Here is a 13,602-nt window from a genome sequence, read left to right as displayed (position 1 = left end):
TATTATAGTAGAATATTTTCAAATAATAATTAAATCATTTTTAACACATTCAACCTACAATATAGTTTTACTTTACGTAATTAATTGAACTAACATTATTTAAAATAATAACTAATTAGCATAATTAATTCTAATATTAATAAATGATAATTAAGGTGTTTAGAATTATAACTATTTTACATCAATAAAATTAACAGAATTATTTTTAAAAATAAAAATAGCACAACTTCTTTTTGCATAAAAATTGTTAACTATTAATTATAATTATAATTATCATGATTTTTGTCTATATTTTATGCTTAGAGTTCTATTCAAGTAATAATTCTATTTTTAAAATTAGCACACTTTTTAACTAACAATTTTAAATTAAATTATAATTATTTTTAAATAAGTAATTATCACAACTTCTATTAAATTATAATTATTTTAAAATGTGAAATTATCACAATTTCTATTTTATTTCAAATTTTTATTTTTAAATGTGAATATGATAATATGATAGAAAAATAAAAAGTATTTATCACCGTTCAATGTTTTTATATATATTATTTATTTTATAGTTGATAAAATTAAATTTTTAGAATTTGTAAATATTGTTTCTAAAATTTAAAATTAAGATGAGGAAAATAAGTTTTAAAAGTAATAATTATGATAAGAAATTGCATCATAGCTACTTTATTAATTTAAAGACATTGTGCATGAACCAAAGAGCCTAATCCTCTCCCATAAGCTTATAGAGAGCCCTTTTAAGTGTGAATATATATTTTCTTACAAAAAGAGAGGGTAATAAATAGTAAATTGTTGACTATACAATTTTTAACATAAAATAAATGGTGACTATCAATAAAATTGATAATTTATTATTTATAATCTTTTCTTTTTCTTTTTGAAAGAAAATATGTTCACACTTGTCCTCACCATTTATAAAAAACAAAAAATTAAATCCATAATTTTATTTAACATACTTTTTTACGAAAAGGAAAAGAAAAATCCATACAAATTTTCTTTACATAAAATAGTTAATACTAAGAAAAGGAATTAAGTCAACTTCTGATGATACACACAAAGAATTAACAAATGTTATATGAAATGATAAGATTCACTTTACTTATACGAAGAAAATGCAAAATTAAACTTTGAAGATAAAATTATTGAAAAGGACAATCATAAATCTTAACTATGAACAATAAAATAGACATAAAATACTAAAAAAACCTTATTATTATTTGATTTATCCATTTAATTTTTGAAATGTTTGATGTTGATCTTAAAATTACGAAATTTTATTCTCGTAACAAAAATTATTACATACATACACTGTAAGCCCAACAAATTATATTAAACCATGTTATTTATTTTTCCCATTTTAAACATAAATCACTAAATCACCTATTCTTTTATCAAAATAATTAACAACAAAATAAAACAAAATTACCATAATTTTTTCTTCTATAAGAAGTTAGGATTTTTTAAAAATTTTTTGTGTTTCTTGGTTTATTCCAAAAAAATCAATTCCTGAATCCAAAAATTGAATTAACCCTTCACAGTATATCAACATTTGGGTTAACAACCATGGCAGTGATGATCAATAGAATTTTAGTTCAGTTGGTATCATTGTTGTTATAACAATCAAGAAAAATGAGTTTGAGCGCACTTAAGAGCATATTATCTTTCAGTTTAAGGGTTTGAAAGGATTATAAGTAATAATAGGAATCATATAAAAAAAAAGGGTAAATTACACTCAAGGTTACTAAACTATTAGTAAGTTTATGTTTTAGTCACTCAACTTCAAATGTTACAAAATGATTGTAGCATCCTCAAAACCCTATTGGTCGTAAATAATATGAGATAAAATTTTAGCAAAATAAGGAATAAGATCAAAGAAAATGAAATTTACAATATATCAAAAGAGAGTTAAATCAAGAAACATGACATGATATATTAAAGAAGGGACTAGATTGCAAATATGTAAAAATTTCTATGGCACAAGCATAAATGTAACATCCCTACAATTGATATATAATAAAAGTAATAATAAATTGAATAATGCATAATTGATTTTTTGGTAAAATGAGAAAATGATATAAAGCGGATAAAAGAGAATATTGATGAGTATTAAAATGATAATAATAATAATAATGATTAAGTAGGTTTTAGTATATTGATTTAATGTAAAGGCTAAATAGTAAATATGTGGAAAGTTTTTGGCTTAAGTGTAAATATTCAAATTTTAAGGGATCAAAGTATAAAATGAGAAATTTGAAGGAACAAAAATGAAAATAATCCAATTTACTAAGATATGGAATTGACATGTAGGGACCAAATTGAATAGGTGAAGAATTGTGAAAGACTAAATCGCAATTTTACCAAATTAAGTGATGATTCAAGGATGGAATTTTAAAAGATCATAAAGGGCAAAATGGTCAATTAGCAAGAGGGAGAGTTCTAGAATGTAATGATGATGTTGATGATATTTTGGTGATATTTTAATTAATTAGTTAGTTAAATATTATTTTATTAATTTTTACTTAGATATTTATTATTATTTTATTTAGAAAAATGATAGTATTAAAAGAGAGGAAGGATGAAGGAGATGAATCATCCTTCTAACGTGAGTGAAAGGGTGAGAAAAGAAGATTTCTTTTCTTTACAATTTAGTCCTTTCCCATGAAAACCTACTTTTTACCGAAAAATTTTGAAAATTTCCTTAGATATTAAAGAGAGAAGATGAAGTAGAGATTCTAGAAGCAAGAAAAAAGTAGATGAAAGTGGAGAAAATGAGAAGAAAAGGGAAGGAAAGTGGTGAAGATGAGAAATGCATGGAGATGAAGGAGAAATGAAGAATTTCTTGACAAAAGAGGTAAGTTTCATACTAAACCTACTTGTATTTAATCTAAATACTAGAAATAGAAAGTATTTGATGAAGAATAGAGACTTAAAACCCAAATTGGTAAGAGAGAATGTAATTTGTATGGTGAAAAGTACTAAGATTAAGAAATGAATATGTAATATACACATAAATATAAGTGTCTAAATTGTATAGTAATCAAAAGTATGACAATTATGTGTGAATGAATGAAAGATAGTGTAAAGAACCATGGAAAAGAAAATATTTTTTTCATTAAAACAATTTGGACAACAGCAGTGACTGAACTTTGAAAATTCACCAAAAATTATAGAAATTTAGTTAGAGATTGAATTAAATAGTAATTAAATATTATTTAGTCTAATTTCATATGGAAGAGACGGTGAAAGAAACAGAATTTTTTAGTTTTAGATATATTAATTTTCGTGAAATAAGGTCGAAATGGATTCAGGTTCTCCTATTCTGACTTTGGAAAATCATAAAAAATTGTAAAATAAATGATTAGGGTTTTAAAATTTTGTGTTTAAATTATTAATGAGTCTATTTTCAATAAAAATAAAAGGAAATATCAACCAAATCCCGTACTAAAAGATAATTAATTTTTAGTAAAGAAATGTTAAAACTGTCAAACAACACAATAGGGACAAATTTGAAGAAATTACTGTACTTATTGGCTAAGTCATAAATTCAGAAATTTTTATGATAAAAATATATTTGAGTCTAGTTTCAAAAGCATCAAACAAATCTTAATTTTGAATTCTATAGCTCAAGATATAAATAATTTAGTGACAATGACTCAAGTGGATAGCTTTGATATGAACACATAAGTAAATAGTGTAATTATAGATAATGTTACATATAGGCATGTTATATACTAAAAGTTAAAGATTCTAACAAATATATACATAAAGTATGTGGAATGGAGAGAAGGAGGAGGAAAAAGTATATATATATATATATATATATAGTAGATGAATTTGAAATGTTTCAAAATGGTTGTAAGTGATGTAATGATTAATACATGTGAGTATGTTTAAACGAATTGATAAAATAATAAGTGAATAATTGTTAATTGATATGATGTTGAATTCTTTATTAAAATTTTATGAAGAATTGAATTTATTGGCACAATTTAAAATAAATATGAAATATAGGTAAAGTGGGAAAACTTTTTTGAAAGTGCAAGTCCTCCAATGGTCTTATTTGTAAAACTTTAATATTTGTGTTAATTTTATATACTTTGTTATCTTTGATTGAATGTCATGTTTTTTATAATGACTTGATATTAGAAATAGATGTAAGTGGAAGAGGCGGTTATGACATCTGAATATATATTCAGGTAATGATATATAAAAATAAATAAATAAAAATAAAACGTGGAACTTGTAAGAAAATGGAGATGATGTCATGATGACAAGTTCGCCATGTCACGACGTGGAAATCCCAACGTCGCGACAACAATTCATAAATTTTTATGAATTTTATAGTTTGGCCTTTGATCAATTGTGGATATTTTAATGAGCTCATTTAACTCATTATTAGTTCTATCGTAAATTCAATTATTATTAAAATGAGCTAATGATCTACATTAATTAAATAATATGATAAATTGATTTGAAATTTTCAGTAGTTGCTTTGGCAACGAATGTGACATCCTGATGCCTTGACTCGACGATTGGATCGGGTATAGAGGTGTTACAATGATCACTAAACTATTTGAAAGTTTTCATTTAAGTTACTAGGTTGTTACAATCGTTATTCTATGACATTCTCTATTCGCACCACCTATACCACCTATATCAATCGAAAGCTCTTCTTTCCCTTTTCTTCTAACACCCTCATACCTGACCTGATCGCCGAGTCAAGGCATCAGGATGTCACATTCGTTGTCGAAGCAACTACTGAACATTTTAGATCAATTTATCATATTATTTAATTAATGTAAATCATTAACTAATTTTAGTAATACTTGAATTTACGATAAAACTAATTATAAGTTAAAGGAGCTCATAAGACATCCACAATTAGTCAAAGGCCAAATTGTAAAGTTCTTAAAAATTTTTGAACTGTCGTCGCAACATTGGGGTTTCCACGTCGTGACATGAAAAACTTGATGTTTTTGAAACTAGACTCAAATATCTTTTTACCATAAAAATTTCAAAATTTATAATTTAGCCAATCAGTATAGTAAATTCTTCAAATTTGTCTATGTTCTGTTGCTTAACAGCTTTGACCTTTCTTTAAAAATTAATTATCTCTTAATAAGGGGCTTGGATGATGTTTTCGTTTGTTTTTATTGAAAATAGACTCATTAATAATTTAATCATATAAATTTAAACCCATAATTTTATAATTTTTTATGATTTCCTAAAGTCAGAACAGGGGAATCTGAATCCACTCCAACCTTGTTTTACAAAAATTAATATATCTCAAACTATACAATCACGTTTCTTTCACCTTTTCTTCCATATAAAACTAGACTCAATAATATTTAATTCTATATTTAATTCAATCTCTAACTAAATTTCTATAATTTTAGGTGAATTTTCAAAGTTAAGTCATTGATGTTGCCCAAACTGTTTTAATGAAAATATTATCTTTTCCAAGGTTCTTTGCACTATCTTTCATTCAATAACACATTGATGATCGTGAAACTAACTAAAAATTTGACTTAAGGCAAGCGCACCTATCGAACAATAGTATAGTTATGGTGAGACCCGAAATATAGTATCCACGAGGACCAAGAGTACTAGTAATTACTATCTTTTTATTATCTAGCCTAAAATTTAAGAGAATGTTTTTTAAACTAAACTAATTTTCTAATTTAACTAAGATTACGATAGAGATGAAAGTTGGAAAATACTTCTGAAAAACCAATTGAGAAGACAATACCCAAAAAAGAATCCACCTAGACTTCACTTATTACCTTTGACTTGGACGATTTATTCACTTGACTTATTCCTTAGAAATCCCTGATTTATGTTAATATCCCTTTTGAGGCTAAAAACAACTGACTCTAGGTTGATTAATCGAAATCTCTTTCTAATTAAAACCCCTATTGTCACATTAACTCGATCTATGGATTCCCTTATTAGATTTGACTCTAATCCGACAGATTTATGTCGTCCTATCTCTAGGATTGCATGCAACTCCGCTTAATTATGAATGATCTACTCTTAAACAGGGACTTTTCCTCCACTGAATAAGCACATCAAAAACCTGAATTAATATCCTGGAATATTAAAGCAAGAATTAAAACTCAAAATTAAGAATATGAACAAATATTTATCATATAAATCAAAGAGTAATAAGATTCGTCTTAGGTTTCATCTCCCTTAGGTATTTAGGGAGTTTTAGTTCATAATAATAATGGAAAACATCTCAAAGTATGAAAAACAACAAAACATAAAGAAAACCAAAGAACTTCTAGGAAATTGGATGGAAATCTTCAGTCTTGATGTAGATCCTGCCTCCGAGGTGATTCCGATGGCTGTTCTCGAGTATTTTCTGCTTCCAACTCTGCGCATCCCCTCTAATCCTCTTCTAGGGTGTTTATATAGGTTTTAGAATGCTTTCAAACCCTCAAAAATGGCCTTTTCTTAGTAGAATTAGACTTGGGCTCGATAGGGACACGGCCGTGTGCCTTGCCCGTGTGCAAGTGCTCAAACCGTGTGCAATTCTGACTTGGATTAATGTTGACACGGCCATGACACACGAGCGTGTGGACTGCCCGTGTGCCTCACACGGTCGTGTGGTTTACTCGTGTGGAAATGCCTAGGCTGTGTGTAACACTGTTTTAAGCCAAATTTGTCTGTTTTTGGCCCGTTTCTCACTCTTTTTGCTATCCTAAGCTCCCCTGAGTATAAAAACATGAAATTAAAGGATTAAGAGCATCAAATTAACTAAAACCAAGAAAAAAATCATTCATAAGTATGCCAAGCATAGGGTAAAAATATGTAAAATTTACGGTTTGTCAAATATCCCCACACTTAAGCATTTGCTTATCCTCAAGCAAAATCCTCAACTCACAATCAAAATAAATTCTTCTCAACTTATAATTCTCATTAATAATGTTTCAAAATAATCCACAAGCAAGCATACATTGAAAATTTAACTAAAAGAGCCTTAAAGTTTCAAATAGTCAAAGTTGAGCATTTTAATTATAAAATTATAGGCATACCCATTTATCTAAGCAATTATCTTTAATTCCAAATTGACAATGGTTAACATCCTCACTAAAGGTTCACTCAAATCACTCAATGTGTTTAAGGTTCAATGATTAAGCACTCATTAGTCAAACATGAAAAGTTATTACCATAGGCTTGCATGAAAATCAAATCTTCACCACTATAAATTAGATGATACACAAATCAAAAGTCTTTGAAGGGTTGTAACGGGCCTTTGGGTTAAGGTGTGGATAAAGGCTGAAAAAGAAACGGTTAGAATCGAGATTAACTTGATAAATTACCTAACTGGAAAAATAACTAACATCATTTGAATAAACATGAGCTTCATCTTAGAATATGGAATTAAATACTTAAACTCAAAAACAAAGAATTACTACCAATATGTATGTGTTTTTTTTTAAGAATAAGAACAAATAATTGTATAAGAGAAAATTATAAGATTCGAGTGAAAGAAAATAGTTAGGTAAGTAACCAAATCAAATCTCGACAAAAAGGGACTCAATAAATTAGGAAAAATTCTCAACGAATCAAAAAGTATGATATAGGGGTTAAAATTTAGGGTAAATTCAAAAGAATAGTTTGTTAAGCTCAAAGGGGTTCACTAAGGGTCAATTATGAGGGTAGGCTTTTTATGGGGTAAATGGGTTAAAACCTAAGTGCCTTTATCATTTTAGTATATCAAATCAAAGGTGTGGTCTTGACATGTATAATCTATGCAAGTTCTAGGATAACAATTCAATTTTGACACACTCATAACTAATAAAATCAGTGAGCAAGAAAAATAAATACTCTTAAAAGGCTCAAAATCTCACGAAAATTATAGGTATTTGATGTCAATCCTATAAATTCAAAACTTCAAGATAATACCTCAATTCAGGGTAACAAACTAGCAATTTTAATTCTCAAAAATTTCAACTTATCGTACTCGATTCTCTAGTGTCTTAAAGTTTAAGCAATCAATGCACAATTACTTATGATTTAATTCAAAACATATCAACAAAAATCATAGATCAATCAAAATTTACTCTAATAATGATATGAGAAAATTATTTGAGAACAAGATAAAAATTCAGGGATTTTCTAATAATCACATAGATAACCTCCCCACACTTAAGATGTACAATGTCCTCAATGTATAAAGATAGTTAATAACAATATAAGCATGATATCAGAAGAGAGGGAGAGAAGCGAAACTGCCCTGAATATTTGGATGAGATCCTTGGAGTAGCGAGAGCAAGAATTGTAGAGAAAGCCGAATAAAAGGCATGATTCTGAGATACTAATAAGAAAATAAACACCACTGTGGAAGAGAATTAAGGGATAATTCAATAATAATCATAAAGATAAGCAGGGTTTAAAAATATAAAACATAAGTCTTCAAAAATAAATAAGAGAAAATAAAATAAAAATAAAATAAAAGGACTCAAAGGTCCTCATCATCAGAGTCGTGAGCCGGTGGCGTTGGAGAAGAAATATATAGGTGGTGGCAAATCTATCGAAGAGTGGCGTCGATGCTGTCGAATCACTCGAAGCATTGCTACTCAAAGCGAGTGAATCGCTCGGATAAGTCTGTCAAAGTGGCAGCAGGAGGTTGGTGAAGCGGTGGTGGTGGTGGGGGTGAGTCCTCGTGAGGGGGAGGGACATCGTCAGCAATGTCCTCTGGCTTATCTTGGTCAGTAGACTGGACGAGTCTGTACTGAAGTGGTCGACTCCACGGCGTCGCTCTATTATCCGCATATGGATTATACTGAAAATTCCCTTTAGAGACATCTGGCCAACTAATGTGAGTGTCGATGACATCTCTAGAGTGTCGAAAAGGCCAAAATGTCGAACGAGGCAAGTCATATAAGGGCCAAGGCAGATGGGGCCTCTCCTATGGCGATCCATCTAGTGGCGAAAGGCGAGGGCGATAAAATACGCCAAGTCAAATACATAGCCAGTCGCCATGCTCCATTGAAAGTACGCGTCGGCGGTGCTCACTACTCCGGTGCTCTCTCTCCTCCCAGTCAAAGTGTGAGCCAAAATGGCGTGAATGTAGCATAGTACTGGAGAGAGAGAGGTTGTCTTCAAACGACTTGCATCATAGGGAACCGTGCTCGCCGTAAGGTCTGTCCAACAGCAAGATGGCAAATAGTGAATGTGATGGTGAAGCTGTAAGAAATTTTCGGAAGCCATGAACTCCTCCGTGTAAAGGCCGAAGGTAGCTCCAAACTCGGGTACACTCATATACCTGATGAGTCCACTAAGTCTAAAAATGATAGTACCAGCCTCGTTATGTGTGTTCATCACGTGTTGTAGGTGAAAAGTAGTGCAGAACTCCAATGTCAGCTCTGAATATGTGGGCTCGATGATTGTAAAGAACTGATCTCATGGGGCGGTATCGAGATGGAATCGAATGAGGTGAGCAAGTTAGACCTACTCCAAAGCGGCCCAGTCAATACATCGGCCCACTCCCAATAGTCATACACGTAGTAGTTGAAACAAGTCGTCCTGTGGGCTGGAGGAGAATCGAAGCAATGGGTGGCGAGCTTCGGTCAAGGCGCCTGAGGAGGTTGCATTAGGACCCTTCCACTTTTTTGAAGCGGGAACAGAAATTTTCTTGCCTCGTGTGTTTGTCATTGAGGCCTACAAAATAATAGAAGTTAAATATCGCCAAATATTGAACCATGAGTCAATAGAAATAAAATTCTAAAGGAATAAAGCTATAGCCCTAAAAAGAAGATTTTCTAACACTAATCATAATAAAGACTAGAATAATAGAATAAAAACAAAAAGTATTAAAGAATAAAAATAAAACAAGAACCGATAGAAGTTAGTACTAATACTAATTAACTGGAAATAAGGCAACAAATTAGAGAACTATAATAAAGTAATAGTAATAATAATAAGAAAAATAATCATAAGAATGCTAACAAAATAGAATGAAAATTAGCAATAATAATAAGGAGGAAAAGAACTAAGTAAAGAAAATAAACTAAAATTAAAATGGAAGAATGACTAAAAAAATAACAAAGGAATAGATAAAAATAAATAACTAAAACAGTTTAGGGTAAAAGAGGAAACCCCAAAACAGTGGTCAAGGTGTGCACGGTAGTGTACAAAGCTGCTGGTCGGAGTCGGTGCGATTGCCGATGGTGGTGAGTGGGGAAAGACACGGGCGTGGAGAGGTAGACCGTGTGGTGCGATGTGGGGGCGTAGGGGTGTAGCGTGAAAGTGGAAGGGAAAGAAAGAGAGGGAGTTTGGAGAAGAGGGTCGGCCGGTAGTGGAGGCACTGGTCAGAGCTGCTAGTGGTCGGGGGGGTTCACAGGCGTGAGGGGAGTCTTGACGGCTGCGGCGACTAAGGGGGGAGAATTGGGGAAGAAGACAAGGGGAAAAAATTAGGGTTTGGGGGGTTTTAAAAGGGGCACGACCGTGTGAGGCCCGTGTTAGGCTACACTGCCGTGCCACACGCCTATGTGGCTCGCGCCCAGCCCATGTTTATCGCGAAATTTTGTTACCCACTTGTCATACGGGCTGAAGACACACCCGTGTGGTGCACACGGTCAAGTCGCACGGCCGTGTGCCAAGTCCTTCGCTTCTCCCACGCCCGTGTGTCCGAACACACGGCCGTGTGCTTCACCCGCGTAGCTCCCTGACTTGTTTAAAAGTTAAAAAATTAGTTCCAGTTTTCATACAGCCTAGTACACGCCCGTGTATCCAGGTCGTATGAGCCATTGTACTTGTAAAAAAACACTAAAAATAGCTAAAATAAACTAGTTAGTGATGTTAGTACTTGGGTTGCCTCCCGAGAAGCGCTTATTTAGAGTCTAAGCTCGACTTACCTCAATTTCGTGTGATTACGGTGGATCACGGAGTCGAGACTCCTTTTTCTTACTATCAATTCTATTATCCACATAAATTTTAAGCCGAGTAATATTTACCTTAAAGGTGCCGAATTGAGAATGATTTACCTCGATGTACTGTATGGGAAAATATTTAGTACCTTGAAGCGAGTCGCTCCGTTTGTATTAAGCTCTGAAGTAGCAATTCAGGGGTTCTTTTCATTTAACAATACTTTATCCCCAACTTTAATTTACTTTGTTTCATCCCTACGCTATCGTGGTGTCGTTTTGATGTTTCGTGTGCTTTTGGTTTCTCCTTAACATGTGTTTGCCATTCATCTAGTTCATCGATTTGAAGCCTTCGTTCTTCGTGAGTCGCTCCATTTTTATGGTATGGAGTAGAATGAGGCTCCATCACATTGTTTTTAAGGGACTCCTGTAAAGAAGTTTGAGTTGTAACATTATTTAAATTAATCGAATCATCTCGATTACTAGATATTTTAGCAGAATCACGAGCTTGGAGAGTAATCGTATTATTGCCTACACGAAGTATCAATTCACCTGTGCCAACAACTATGATAGTTCTACCAGTTGCTAAGAGGGGCCTTCCTAAGATTAAAGGCACGTCACTATCCTCTTCCATGTCTAGAACAACAAAATCAATTAGGAATATAAATTTATCAATTTTAACCGGCACGTCTTCAATAATACCTCTAGGAAATCTAATTGTTTTATCTGCTAATTGAATGCTCATCCTAGTTTGTTTGGGTTTCCTAAGACCGAGTTGTTTAAACATTTTATAGGGCATGAAAATAATACTTGCCCTTAGATCAGCCAAAGCATTGTTAACATTTAAACTACCAATTAAGTAAGAAATCGTAAAACTCCCTGGATCTTTCAATTTTTTGGGTAGCTTATTCTGTAGAATGGCTGAGCAAACTGCGTTTAATTCCACATGCGACGCCTCATCCAACTTCTGCTTATTTACTAAAAGCTCCTTTAAAAATTTAACTGCGTTTGACATTTACGAAAGAGCTTCAATAAACTGTAAGTTAATATGTAATTTCTTTAATAATTTAAGGAATTTACCAAATTGTTCGTCCGTGTGGTCTTTCCTTGTTGCACTTGGGTATGGCACACAAGGTTTATATTCTTTACTTATCGATTTTTGCTCACTGTGGTCCACCTCATTCTTACCTTTACTTACCACAATTCCTTGCCTCGGTTTTGGTCCAGGTTTAACTAACCGTTCTTCATTCCAAACCGTGATCGCATTAAGCTACTCCCTTCGGTTAGTTTTAGTATTACGGCAAACTACCTTGTGGTCGTTCAGAAATCAACTTAGCAAGCTGTCCTATTTGAGTTTCGAGCACTTGAATTGACGCTTGCTGATTTTTAAGAGCTGTCTCGGTGTTTTAGAAATGAGTTTCTGGGGGATGTTGTGGTCTTTGATTTCCTTTACCTCCCCAAGAGAAATTAATATGGTTCCTCTAACCTGCATTATAAGTGTTACTATACGGGTTATTTTGAGGTCTAGAATTGTTATTACCCATATAGTGGACTTTTTCCTCCTTGTTGGTAGGGTTAAAGGATTGATATTCTGTGTTATGTACTCCTCCTCCATTTGAATCACACCTCATCACTAGATGTACCTGAGTAGACCCATACAAACCATCAATCTATTTATTTAAAAGTTCTACCTAGTTAGATAGCATAGTAACTGCATCGAGGTTGAAAATACCAGCAGCTTTCATCATGACTTGCCACTGATAGTTATTTAGTAACATCTCTTCAATAAATTCGTAAGCCTCTTCAAGTGTTTTATTGTTTAACGTTCCACCGGCTACGTCGATAAGTTGCCCTGTTGAGGGGTTCACACTGTTCTAAAAAGTCTGAACCTGAAACCATAGAGGTAACCCATGGTGAGGGCACTTTTTTAATAGGTCCTTGTATCTCTTTCATGCATCATAAAGAGTTTCTAAATCCATCTGCACAAAAGAAGAGATATCATTCCTTAATTTAGCCATTTTAGCCAGCGGAAAATATTTAAGTAAAAATTTTTCGGTCATTTGTTCCCAAGTAGTGATCGACGCTCGTGGTAACGAGTTTAACCACTATTTAGCTTTGTTCCTTAATGAGAATGGGAAAAATCGAAGGCGAATGGCATCATCAGAAATGCCATTGATCTTAAAAGTGTCGTAGAGTTTCAGAAAATTTGCTAAATGAGTATTTGGATCCTCATCCTGCAAACCATCAAACTGAACAAACTGTTGTATCATTTGAATCGTGTTAGATTTCAGTTTAAAATTTTTTTCAGCAATAGCAGGTCTAACTATACTCGATTCAGCACCTGTTAAAGTAGGTTTAGCATAATCATACATACTACGAGGGGCAGGATCCTGATTTACTGGGTTTGCAACAACCACAGGAGGTAATGGATTATTTTGATTATCAGCCATCTCCTCGGTTGTGGTTTGAATATTGTCCTCTTGCCCTTCCTCTATGTATCGTAGGCTTCACCTTATTTCTCTTCGGTTTCTACGAGCTGTGCTTTCGATCTCACTGTCAAAAAGTAGAGGTCCTGACGGGTTTCTTCTAGTCATAAACTATAAAAACATGCCAGAAGTAAATAAAAAAAAATTTAATAATTTAAGCAAAACTAAAATTAAATTGCAATAAAAATAAAAATGGCTAAAGTAATAAAAATTAAGCGTTCCTAATATCTTAG

The 13,602-nt window shown here is 32.3% G+C and overlaps 1 non-coding gene across 1 annotated transcript; it reads left to right on the top strand.

The window, feature by feature from the left end:
• Positions 1–12,788: 12,788 nt before the first annotated feature.
• On the top strand, positions 12,789–12,895 carry LOC128280978 (small nucleolar RNA R71). Its single transcript, XR_008271195.1, has one exon. It is a non-coding gene; the product is annotated as a small nucleolar RNA R71 (small nucleolar RNA).
• The last annotated feature ends 707 nt before the right edge of the window (positions 12,896–13,602 follow it).

Source organism: Gossypium arboreum, chromosome 9, assembly GCF_025698485.1.
Source record: "Gossypium arboreum isolate Shixiya-1 chromosome 9, ASM2569848v2, whole genome shotgun sequence".
Taxonomy (NCBI): domain Eukaryota; kingdom Viridiplantae; phylum Streptophyta; class Magnoliopsida; order Malvales; family Malvaceae; genus Gossypium; species Gossypium arboreum.
The sequence above is the reverse complement of the archived record's forward strand: the minus strand, read 5'-3'. Positions and strand labels throughout refer to the sequence as shown.